We start from the raw sequence: 11,078 nt of genomic DNA on the forward strand, positions 1-11,078 counted from the left end.
AATTATTTTCCTACCACTAAATAGAAAACCCTAGTTGTTGTTAATTAATGATTGTGATGATGATAGATCATCTTGAGTGAGCCATTAAGGCTAAGTAGTCCCCTTAAGTATTGATTGGTGATTGTTACCTCGTATCCGTTTATAGACGCTAGTACCGAGGACTACCAGGAGGAGGAAGTCTACTTTGAAGACGAATAAGAGAACTTTGATCACTACCCCAACCAAGGCAAGCTAATATTCTTGCAAGTTAACTTAGTGCAAAGCTCTAATAGAGCAAGGCACCACTACATCATACTTTATGTTTAATGATCCTATCCCAAGTTTTTACCTTACAAGTTTTTGAGTTTTGTTTATCTAAGTTTACTTTTTGATTCATGATTCACTTGGTCTAGATATAGAGTAGAACAAGATCATCAAATTTAGCCTAGAGAGCTCCAAGCTAGTTAGCACCCCTCATGCCCAGTTGCTAGTGCTAAAACTAAAAGTGACTACTCTAGATGGGAACTTGTGAACCAAATGACTTTGAAAACCTTAGAATGTTGAGTCATTCTATTGAATGTTTTGAAGGTGAATATGAATGGTGAATGACAGGGTGAATTTTTCAAAAACTGATGGTTGGGTTCGGATGCGATACCATGCCAATTTCGAAGTACCCCCACAATACCTGATTATGGGTAAGGGCTTAACTGGAAATTTAGGTGCTTTAGTATGGGTTCCCTCTAAACAAGCGTCATAGGGGTTATGCCGAGGCTGCCTCCATTGAAATGTGAAATGATGTAAAATGACGTGAAATGAGGTGAACGTCTGGCCCAAGCCCTGTGCAGTTCCTGGCTGACGGTTTGTCTTCACCGGGAGGCCAAGCTCATGGGGAGAGGTGCCTATACTAGGGTATGTAAATGAAAGGTTATGGTTGGTAGTCCGCACACGGAGTGTGATAAATCGGGGCCAGTTAACCCTGACGGATTATTGCAAATGTTGTGGCAAAAGTGTGCGACCTCTGCAGAGTGTAAAACTATTCGAATAGCCATGTCCACGGTTACGGACGATTGGAAAGGCCATACTGTTCCGTCATCAAACCATTTTCAAAAATGTGACATATGACATGTGAATTGAACTTGAAAGGTGAATGGTGACTTTGACTTGAATCACAACAGAGTTGCGGGAATGACACTAATGTTCCCACTTGAGTTAGTTAGGCAAATCAAGAGTCTTTTACTACTAAATGCTTATGAAATAAAACTGGCTTTATGCAAATGAACCTAGAGCTTAGAACCCCATTACTATAGTTGATAGTGCTTACACTAGAATTAGTTTGTGAGTACTTTAAAGTACTCATGGCTTTGTCCCTGGCTATTCAAATGGCCAGACTATGAAGAGGAGTACCAGAACCCGGAAGATGGACAGCAGGACGTCTACGACAACTAGGACTACTCCTGACGTCAAAAGTTGCATGTGGAACAGATGGACCGCAACCGCTACTTCGCTTCCGCTATGTGTTTTGTAATTGATCATTAGATCAACTTAAGAACTGGATCATGTGATCCTTTATTGTAAGACGATTATGGTTTGTAATGAATGATGTGTTGTGATATCAATCTATTATGTCTCACAAAAACAATATTCCTAGGATTGCGATGTATGGCATAATAGACATCTGGACTTAAAAATCCGGGTGTTGATATATGTAACGACCCCGAAAACCCCCATATATTAGTTTTTCTTCGCCGCTTGTTTTTTCGTGTCGTTGCAAGTCATGGCATCATGCATAGTTTTGATCCCCAAATTTATTTTATTAAACTTTATTTTTGTTGCTAACTTATTCCTCCTCTCTTTGTCTCAAATCAAAACATATTTTAATCTATTTATTTTCGTGTATAAAACTGCTTTCAAAACAGTTTTAAAACAAACAGAAAATAATAAAAAAAAGGAAAAATATTTTAATAAAAAAGGGAGAAGACCTCCCAGCCGACCAGGCCAAACCCAGGCCCAGTCGGCGGCCCAGCAAAGGCCATCCGGCCCGGCCGGCAGGAACCCTAGGGTTCCCCCCGACAGCCCCTGGCACATTTGCACTCCCACCCCCGCCTCCTATCTTTTCCAAGCAATCGGGTCCCTCCTCTCACTTCTCTCTGTCCGCTCGAGCCCGAGCCCCCCATCGACCCCGACGTCGTGACCTCCTGGCTCGCTCCCGCACGGTGGTCGCCCGCGCACGAGAGCCACATCCCCCGTCGCCCCGGCGCTTCCTCCTGCCTGGCTCGTCTGGCCGGCGCAGCTCCCGCCGCCCTGCTCTGCCTTTTCCCCGACCGCGTCTCCGCCTGGCGCCCTCCTCTCTTCCACGACGCCGGCAGGAGCCCGCACACGAACGCGCGCGCCTCCTCCTCCCCGAGCATCGGCCTCCGCCTCGCCGTTACCTTTTCCTCCCAGAACACGCGCCTCCATCCTCCTGCTCTGGCCGCCGCCTCGCAGCACCTTCCCAGCGCCGCGCTCCCCTCGCCCTCGCTGGCAGCCGCCGCTCCCCGCCTCCATCTCCCTTCCTCGAAGCTCAGCCGCCGCGCGTGTCCGCCGCAAGGACGCCGTCCTCCACCGCCTCCCCGTTCCCTGCTGCTAGGCGCAGGTCCTGCAGGTCCCCGTGTTGCTCCTCTCCGTCCTTTGCTGCATCACGAAGGACACGACGCCACCGGCACGGACATGTTTTTCTTGAGGTTCACTTCTTGACTGTTTCAGTTGCTGCGCCCGTGAGCACGAGCTCCTTCCGCTGTTTTGCCTCCCTGTAGTGAGTTCTTAGTATGGTGTGTTGCAGCTGCTACACGAGCGCATCATGTTCTGCGTGTTTGACCTCTCGACTACAACATCTTGACAGGATCTTCAAGCCCTCCGGGTGAACCAGGACGACAAGTCAACGGTGACCTCGGTGATGTTAGACACAAGGATCATGTACTTCATCTCCAATCCGAAGACCTCTACGTCGTTCCAAGTGCGCCACCAACATCGAAGCCAGGAACCTTGCGAACCCGAAGATCTCCTTCACGGAACCGAAGGCCGAAACCCCCGCTTCGTCTACTTCCTCTTCAACCCGGTGAATACCCCTTGTTTCGATACCGTGAGACTCCGAACCCTAAGCCAACCCTATTTTCTAAAATGTGACATATATAACTTGTTTGCATCCCGCATCATGTGGTTCCGTTATAGTTTGCATCGCACCTAATAATTAAACGCGGAGTATTTGGGAATTACCGGCTACGGTTCCTCGCTCCGATTAATATTGAAGTAGCTCATCCTTGCCATGCTATGCCATTCTAACCAACATTTAAATTTGCCGGTAGAATTGCAACTCCAAACCTAATTTGATTGTCCGGGGTTCCGACTCCGATTAATATGGATAAGTTGCACTGCACCATCTATGCCATGTCATGCATATTATCTTGATCATGCCGATTCTTCTTCCGTAGTAGTAAGATTGCATACGTTGTGTGTTCCAGCATTTGCTTCTTCCCGGATAGGATCGCGAAGTGGTGTTGTGAGATACGACGAGTTCTCCAACAAGTTCTTCTGCAACCTTTCACAGGCGAGCCCTCTCTCTTCACCTACTCTCCCTCGCATTGATATCCTTATGTTGCGCTTCTTTATCGAGTCACGTGTCCTATTCCACTTGTTTACCATAATAATCATATATATATCATTCCTTACCCTTAGCCGTTGCTTGACGTTGAGCCTTGCGAGTCGTAGGCATGTTTAGGCTCTGTTGTTTATCTCGATCTGTTATCGGGATATGTTGGGTTGTTGGGAGGTTATCACATGCTATATCTTTTGTTGGAGATATTCACACTTTACTTTATTGTTAACAACTAAAACTGTAAGCAGAGGCATCTGTGAGCCCCTTTGCGGAAGCATCGGAACTTTGACTCACTAATGTCCCCTAGGACCCGAGTTCTTGTTATCTGTTCCGAGACTGAGCGCTCTAACCACGCGTGGCTATGCTTACCGGGTCTCCCCTTGACCACTACCGGAATCTACAGCTTTGTCCAGTGGCCACAACTAGTTTGAATGTTTGTTTGTTTCTCTCGGGCGTGCAAGCATGTTTCTTTGTGGTCAGATGATATGATATTACTTCTGGGGAAGCCGTGAGTGCCTTGTAACCCCGTTGTCTCTTGCACGCTCGTAGGTGCGGTCCGCATTGTTAAGAGGTCATCCTCTAGTGGGCTCTGATCCTCTTAGCCGTTCTCGCAACAGCTAAGTCCGCTTCGGAGCACGGCCGGACTTCGATACGGGTTAACTTAGTTAGGTGGCTTCCTGGACATTGTTGTAGTGAAGGAGAGTGCAAGTCGTGATATCCACCTGTCGCAAGTGGGTTGAGCGTGCGTGTGGCTACATTTGGGCACCCCTGCGAGGTTAAATCTTATCGATAAGCCGTGTCCGCGGTTATGGACGACTTGGAATTGTATAGCTCGATCATAGAACAACTTACACCTTTATGTTGTTGATAATAATTTGCTAATAACTTGATTAGTAATATAGCAAAACTACAACCGATACCTAATAAAACTTGTCCACCGTTGAGTGCCTTTTACATTGCCTCTTCGCTTTGTTGGAGGGGATATGTGTATTTGGCTGGGTTATGTTTGTGTAGTATTTATCTGTTACCTTGTGCGCTCTCTTATTTTCTCTGAGTAGACGGATGTTGTACCGTGTCTCTATTGGTTATTGTTTTGCTGCCGCCAAACCTACCATATAGCCTCAGGCGATATATATATTCGCCCGGCGAGCATAGCCATTTCTAGTCTCGCTAAGTCCGTGCCGGAGTTCGTTCCTTGGTACTTACTCTCGCCTTTTCCCTTTATCTTTTGCTTCCTCCCTTTTGTCGGCAACCGATGGCCCGACTTTGACAGGTACGAGATGACGACGTTAGCAAGGTTACCCTTCCGGCTTGGCTCGGGCAGGGTTATGGACGCCGCTGGTTATCTTCAGGACTCTTAGTCCAATTTGTATCTTGTCCGTACTCGGACGTATTTGATCTTCTCTATGATTTGGATCTTTGTATTGTATATTTGTATCTTGACTCGTTGGAGTCGTTGTTGTAATATATGTATCTTGTGGGCCCTATTGTAATCCTGTTGTAATGTTACCGCTCATGTTAATTTCTCTGGCATCACGTGTGTGATTCTTCGCGCACGTCGTGTCGGAGGGCGTCTCTAAATCGATATCGTGCGGATTTCGGCGGGATCGTCGGAATCCTCATGGTACCGGTTCCGGGGCGTCACAATATACTCCGGTCAACTTGCTCAATTTTTTTTAGATACGAATGTACAAATAATTAAAATATGTTTCTATTTTTTCTTATCTAGATAAAGTTAAGCAAATTATTTTGGAACGGGAAGGAGTATTATTATTATTCTACAAATAATTAATTTGGGCTACCTCTTGAAATATCGTTTCCTTACATGTACCTTCTTTTGGCCATATATATGACATACTAGCTTATTGAATAATCTAAGGAATGTTCCCATTATTTAACAATGTCATTTCCCTTAATACTTATTTGGCACTCGAATGTACCTTGTAGCAGATCATTATTTTTCCTTTTTGTTTTCAAGAGTACGCAATTGCCTGCCTTAATTTTATAGAAGAAAGGTTGTTTCAAGAACCGGTGGGCTATACCACCCCCTTAGCCGCCGTCCGATCTGGTATTGGAGATTCGGTCAACTTTGACAAGTGCTGGCACAACCAAATTTTAAGCGGTGTGGTATACATAACCAGTGTCATTAGATTACCTAAATAACCGTCGACTCAACTTGGTAAGCGTCAGACCGTCTGACAAGGTCTGCGGCAGGTTTCGTCAGCTCATCCATTAAAAGTTGCATGATCAGTCTAACAGTAACTGTGTTGTAGGCGCAGGTAGCTGCAGCTCCGACTAGAAAACAGGCTAACATTTACACGTGACGTGATGCGCCACCAAGAAACAAACAAGCATCTAGCAACTCCATCAGCTATAGTGCTATATACCATTACGTGCCCAAGCGAGACTTGCTGGGACTCGAGCTGCGCCACCCGCCCGGTTCGGTGGAGGAAACAAGCGAAGCAAATTCAAAATAAAAAATGAGGGCAAGTCCAAACAATCGAACCAAATTAGGGATCCTGCCCGTGATAAATCCAACAATTCGGAGCAAATTGGGGACCTGCTCATGGCAAATCTAAAAATAGTGAACTAGCATTCCTACTGACTGGTTGCCGAATTCCTAGTGTCACTTGCAAAAACTGGTGTGATTGCTACTCTAATAGCAGTTCCATGAATCCTTTGTATACTATAAAAAAAATCGAGACATATGTTGCTAGAATCACTAATACGTACTCCAGATTAATTCACACGCTAATACTGAGGCACCCAGCATGCCTGCCGCCGCCGGACTCCTCGCACGCACGCCTCAATGTGCTCGCCGGTGGTGACCTCCCACGCTAGCGGGCAGGCGCCTCCTCTTTGCGTGTACTCCTCCATGCGCTCGTCGCGGCGGCCTCCCCTACCTGACGGCCGCTTCCATGAGCACGTCGACGATGGCCTCCATGTGCTCGTCCGCTGCGCCATCACCGATGTGTGCTTGGTGGCGCCCGTCTCCGCGGTGGCGGCCTCCTTGGCTCCTCAGTCCTCCCCACAACGCGGCGAGCTTGGCGGCACCCCTATTTGCTCGGCGGCGCTCCTCCTCACACCTCGGTGAGCTTGGCGGGGTCCCTGTCCGCGACATGCTCAACGATGCTCCTCCGCCGCGGCCTCCTTCCCGCACCGCAAGGAGCTTGGCGGCGCCCCTATCGGCGGCATGGATTTCATTTTCATTGAGATTTCAACGTAATACACTGAATTTCAGTGATTTCGGTGGACACCGAAATAATTACCTTTCGGCCATAATATTTCAGTCATTTCAGTAATACACATGGACCTAAAAAATATTCAAAATATTTTTCAAATTTTTGAATATTTTAATTAATTTTGGTAGAAAATTTCACTCTTTTGACCGAAATCATTGAAATTCACTGAATTTCAGTGATTTCAGTAGGGGCTGAAATTTTTCCGAAACTGAAATTTGAAACCATGATCGGCGGCGCCTATCTCCGCGTAGGCCGCCTCCACCCTCAACGTTGAGTCCTCGGCGGTGCCCCTCTCCTCGGACGTGCTCGGCAGCGGGGCTCCTTCGCCTCTCCGATGTGCTGCCCCTCGTCCTCCCAACGCAGTGCAGCTGCTCGTTGTGGTATGGAAAAATAGACATAAGTTTGTGAGCTTCAGAGAAGCTCGCAAAGATAAGGTCTGGCACGATTTCTAGCACGCTGCACCTGCTATATTTTTCCAACAATAACTCGAAGGAGCTGAAGCTGAGCAGACCAACAGTGGACCTGCTACATGCACCAACAGTGGACCTGCTACATGCAGGAGTGCAGGAGCCTAATGACTGCCGAGATGGCCTAATTAAAAAACAATGGCAGGGTGTGCATCCGAATCGCAACAATCGATCAACGGCAATGAATGGGGTGGTATAGCCACCGGGTGGCACAGGGATATTTTCCTTTCAAGAATAGCGAACATACTGCACCCTCCTAGACCAGCTTTGGTTCCACTCCTGTAAAATTTGTTCCCCTAAACCTTGTACTGAGATCTGCTTATTGGCATTATGGAATTCTGTAGCATATTCATCTGCTTCCAAAGCCGCCAGCTTATTAAGATCACCAAAGTGTCGAAGCTGTGCTTTCCTTTCTGAACTGAACTCATGCATGCGACCATTAAGTTTGTAGAATGTCGTCCACCGAAGGGATTCCACTCTCAATCCCTAGTGCTCTCAAACATTCGAACCAGACTTGCCTCGCATACACATATCCAGCAAGAACATGAGTGCCTGTTTGTCATGATCTTTCACGGTTTGACTTTTGCAGTGTGGTAAAAGGTGATAGCACTTAAATATGCATATCATACACTATATCAAAGTTGAACCCATTTGGTGAAAGGAGAACGTTTTTGGAACTGTTACTCCCTCCGTTTCCTCCAATCAGATTTACCCACGTTAAGCTTTTGCACTATTCACGCGTTAATTTGGGCAACTCTTTCCTGTAACGGTCCCTGAGTTGGTTTTGATCTCTCTTTATTTGTGTGTGTTAAATTCGTGTTGACCGGCAGGTTCCGGTATCTTTTTTTTATTTCTTCCGGTTATCTCTCCTATCCTCTGTTGTTTTTTACTTTTATGTAACTTTAATTCCCGGTCTTCCGGTATTTGTTCCTTTGTTCAATTGTGCATTGATCGTGGTGGCCCTCTTTGCACCGCTTTGACCAAACCGACGAGTAGTACGTTGACCTCGAGAACGCTTTTCCCCTCTGGCCATCCGGAACAATCGAGGAAGCCAATCGTATCTTCATCCCTTTCCTCTAAGGGCATGTTCAATGCTGAGCGCTTATTCAGGCGCTTAAGCGGAGGAAACAGGAAAATTAATCCCAACGTTGATGCTAAGAGTCTGTAACTCCAACGCTGGCCTCCATTTTTGAGGCGCTTATTTGTACACCAGATTTGATTTTATTTGCATATCCAAGCCAACTGTAACAAAGCGCCCGGCGCGAAATCTTGCATCGACGCCTGTATCTAAGCGCCTAGCGGCCGGGAATGTACGAAGCAACTGCCAGTTCAGTGGGATTAGGATCCCGGCGCCCCTGCTTAGCGCCATGCGCTGTAGATGCCCTAAAAAGAAAAGGAAAGCGAGGAGGACTAATGGCCGCGGCAGGGGGCACGGCTTCTGACGGCCGGCTTCGAGCGGAGGCAGGAGCGTTGCTGCAGGCGGCCGAGGACGGCCATAGTTGGACGCATCCGGACGTGTTCGTCGCTGGAGGCGTCAATCGGCTGGAGGAGTTCGAGGGCCTGCAGGCGGCCGTGGCGAACGAGGCGCGGGCTCAGACTGGAGCTCCACCTCCTCGCTTCCAGGGGAGTCGGCCGCCGGCGCATCCCCGACCATGAAGGCGGGGCCAGTGCAGACCAGGAGATTTACCTCCGCCGGCGTCTCCTCCACGGGCAAGAGCAAGCCTGTCCTTCACCGCTAGCACGTCCGCGTCGACGATGGCACCTGCGGCAACACAAACAGCTGGGCGAGCCGACGCCATCTCTTTGGCAGATGCGTGTCCTCGGTCCCTGCGAGTTTGTAAGTCTCTACTCCTCCTGCTCAGTCCCCTGCTCCTGCTCACTCCCTACTTATTTCTCTCTTTTTTCTCACACGGGAGTAGCTACTGAGGTGCAGGCGGCCAAGCGGCACAAGGAGCAGTCAGGACGGTGGTGCTACAGATCTTCACATTTGATGGTATGCCCCACAGGTACTAAGGTTCAGATTTTTTGGTTTCTCTGTTTTCATTTCTTTTCGTTGTACCTATATTACTCATCTTTTGGTTCAATTTGTCATGTACCAGTGTAGCCTACAGCTGACGAGATTGTTGGAGTGCTTAGTCCAAGAAGAGTGGTGTTAATATTAGCAAGAAGTAAACGTTCTTTCAATTGTTCCTGAGTTATATTTAAATGAGGATCCTCTTGGTCCTCTCTCCATGTACATAAGGTGAGTTATCAGCCTCCATGGAGTATAAATTTACAGTATCTGAGTTACATGTGAGGTTTTTAGATTTTACTTTTGTGCTTGGTATTTGCAGACTCATAGTTAATCAAAATGCATGACTTTGTTCTACTTCTCTGTTCAGATTGACGCGCTCAAATATCCAGTAAATCATCACCCTGTACACTGCTTATATTATTCATTCTATCCTATTATTGTTGTTATTCTTTTCCTTTGACTGCTATTTCTCTGTATGTAACATACTAAAACAATGTTTTTCTCGTCTGTCACGGGATGTTGGTTTAATGTATGTGCTGACAGATATCATACCATAAAAAACAAATCAAGACCCAAGAATAAATATTCACCAATAGCTTGACTGCTAATTAGAACACGATGCAGGGTATAATTTCTAGCACACAGTTTCATATAATTTGAAGTAATTTTTCCACATTATGCCCCTCTTCTGTCGACTGTAAGGTAGCAGACCTCTGATTTGCTCGCTCTTATATATGAATGGATATAAAAGATCAAGCTCAATTCACTAACTATATTTCATATCGGAATTCAACATATTGCAAATGATATATGGCTTCCTTCATCAATTCCTTATAATCAAGTTTTACAGATGGCTTTACATCTTTGTATGATCAGCATGTCGTCCCTTTACAATTGGTTAATTTTGTTTTCAACTAAGTGCGACCAAACTCTTATTTGTCACTCTTTTGGAAGGAACTACCTTTATAGGATCATCAGTGAAAACGAGAGATACCAAATTGCATCAAAATAAAATAAAACACTTTGCCAACCATATGCTCAGGTTCTTCCCAGAGCACAAAATTCCAATTTAACAAGCTGTTTTGACAAAAAGCCAAACACGGTAGAAAAGGCACTTCTATAAAGTGAGCTCAACTAATTCTTGCATGGGCACTCATGAGTATGCACGGATAGAAAAACTATACTAAGTTGCACACATGTTCCTGAAATCTTGCTGTTTGAGTTACTGACAAAAATTTCAGTTGTCTTTTGTATAAACTATAATTTCAGCTTTGGTCCATGGTAGAGGGAAATAGAGTGGAGGGATGTGTACCAAGCAACCACACGGATCAATTCAGAGAACAAGTGAAGGAAGATAACACATGAAGTAAGCTTCGACCTTTCTATTAGAAATGTTTCATCCCTGAAGCATGGATAAGAACAGAGTTAATTGTCCAACATGTTGTTTTCTTTCAGCGGTAAATGTAATACTCACTCGATCTATATTAAGTGTCATGGTTTTAGTTCAAATTTGTTAAACGAAAACCACGACAATGATGAAGTGCGAATGCCAAGCAACTTATGTATTAAGTACCTATGTATAAATATGCCTAGTGGATCTGATCAAGCTACTATTACTTCTATATGATTATGACAAATGACACTTTGTGAGTTAATTTGACATACCATATGGGATGGGAGCTTCCTTTCCACAATGAAATACTAGCAGATTATCTGTATGTCCATATATGCAGAACAATACCGTT

Source organism: Lolium rigidum, chromosome 4, assembly GCF_022539505.1.
Source record: "Lolium rigidum isolate FL_2022 chromosome 4, APGP_CSIRO_Lrig_0.1, whole genome shotgun sequence".
Lineage (NCBI taxonomy): Eukaryota > Viridiplantae > Streptophyta > Magnoliopsida > Poales > Poaceae > Lolium > Lolium rigidum.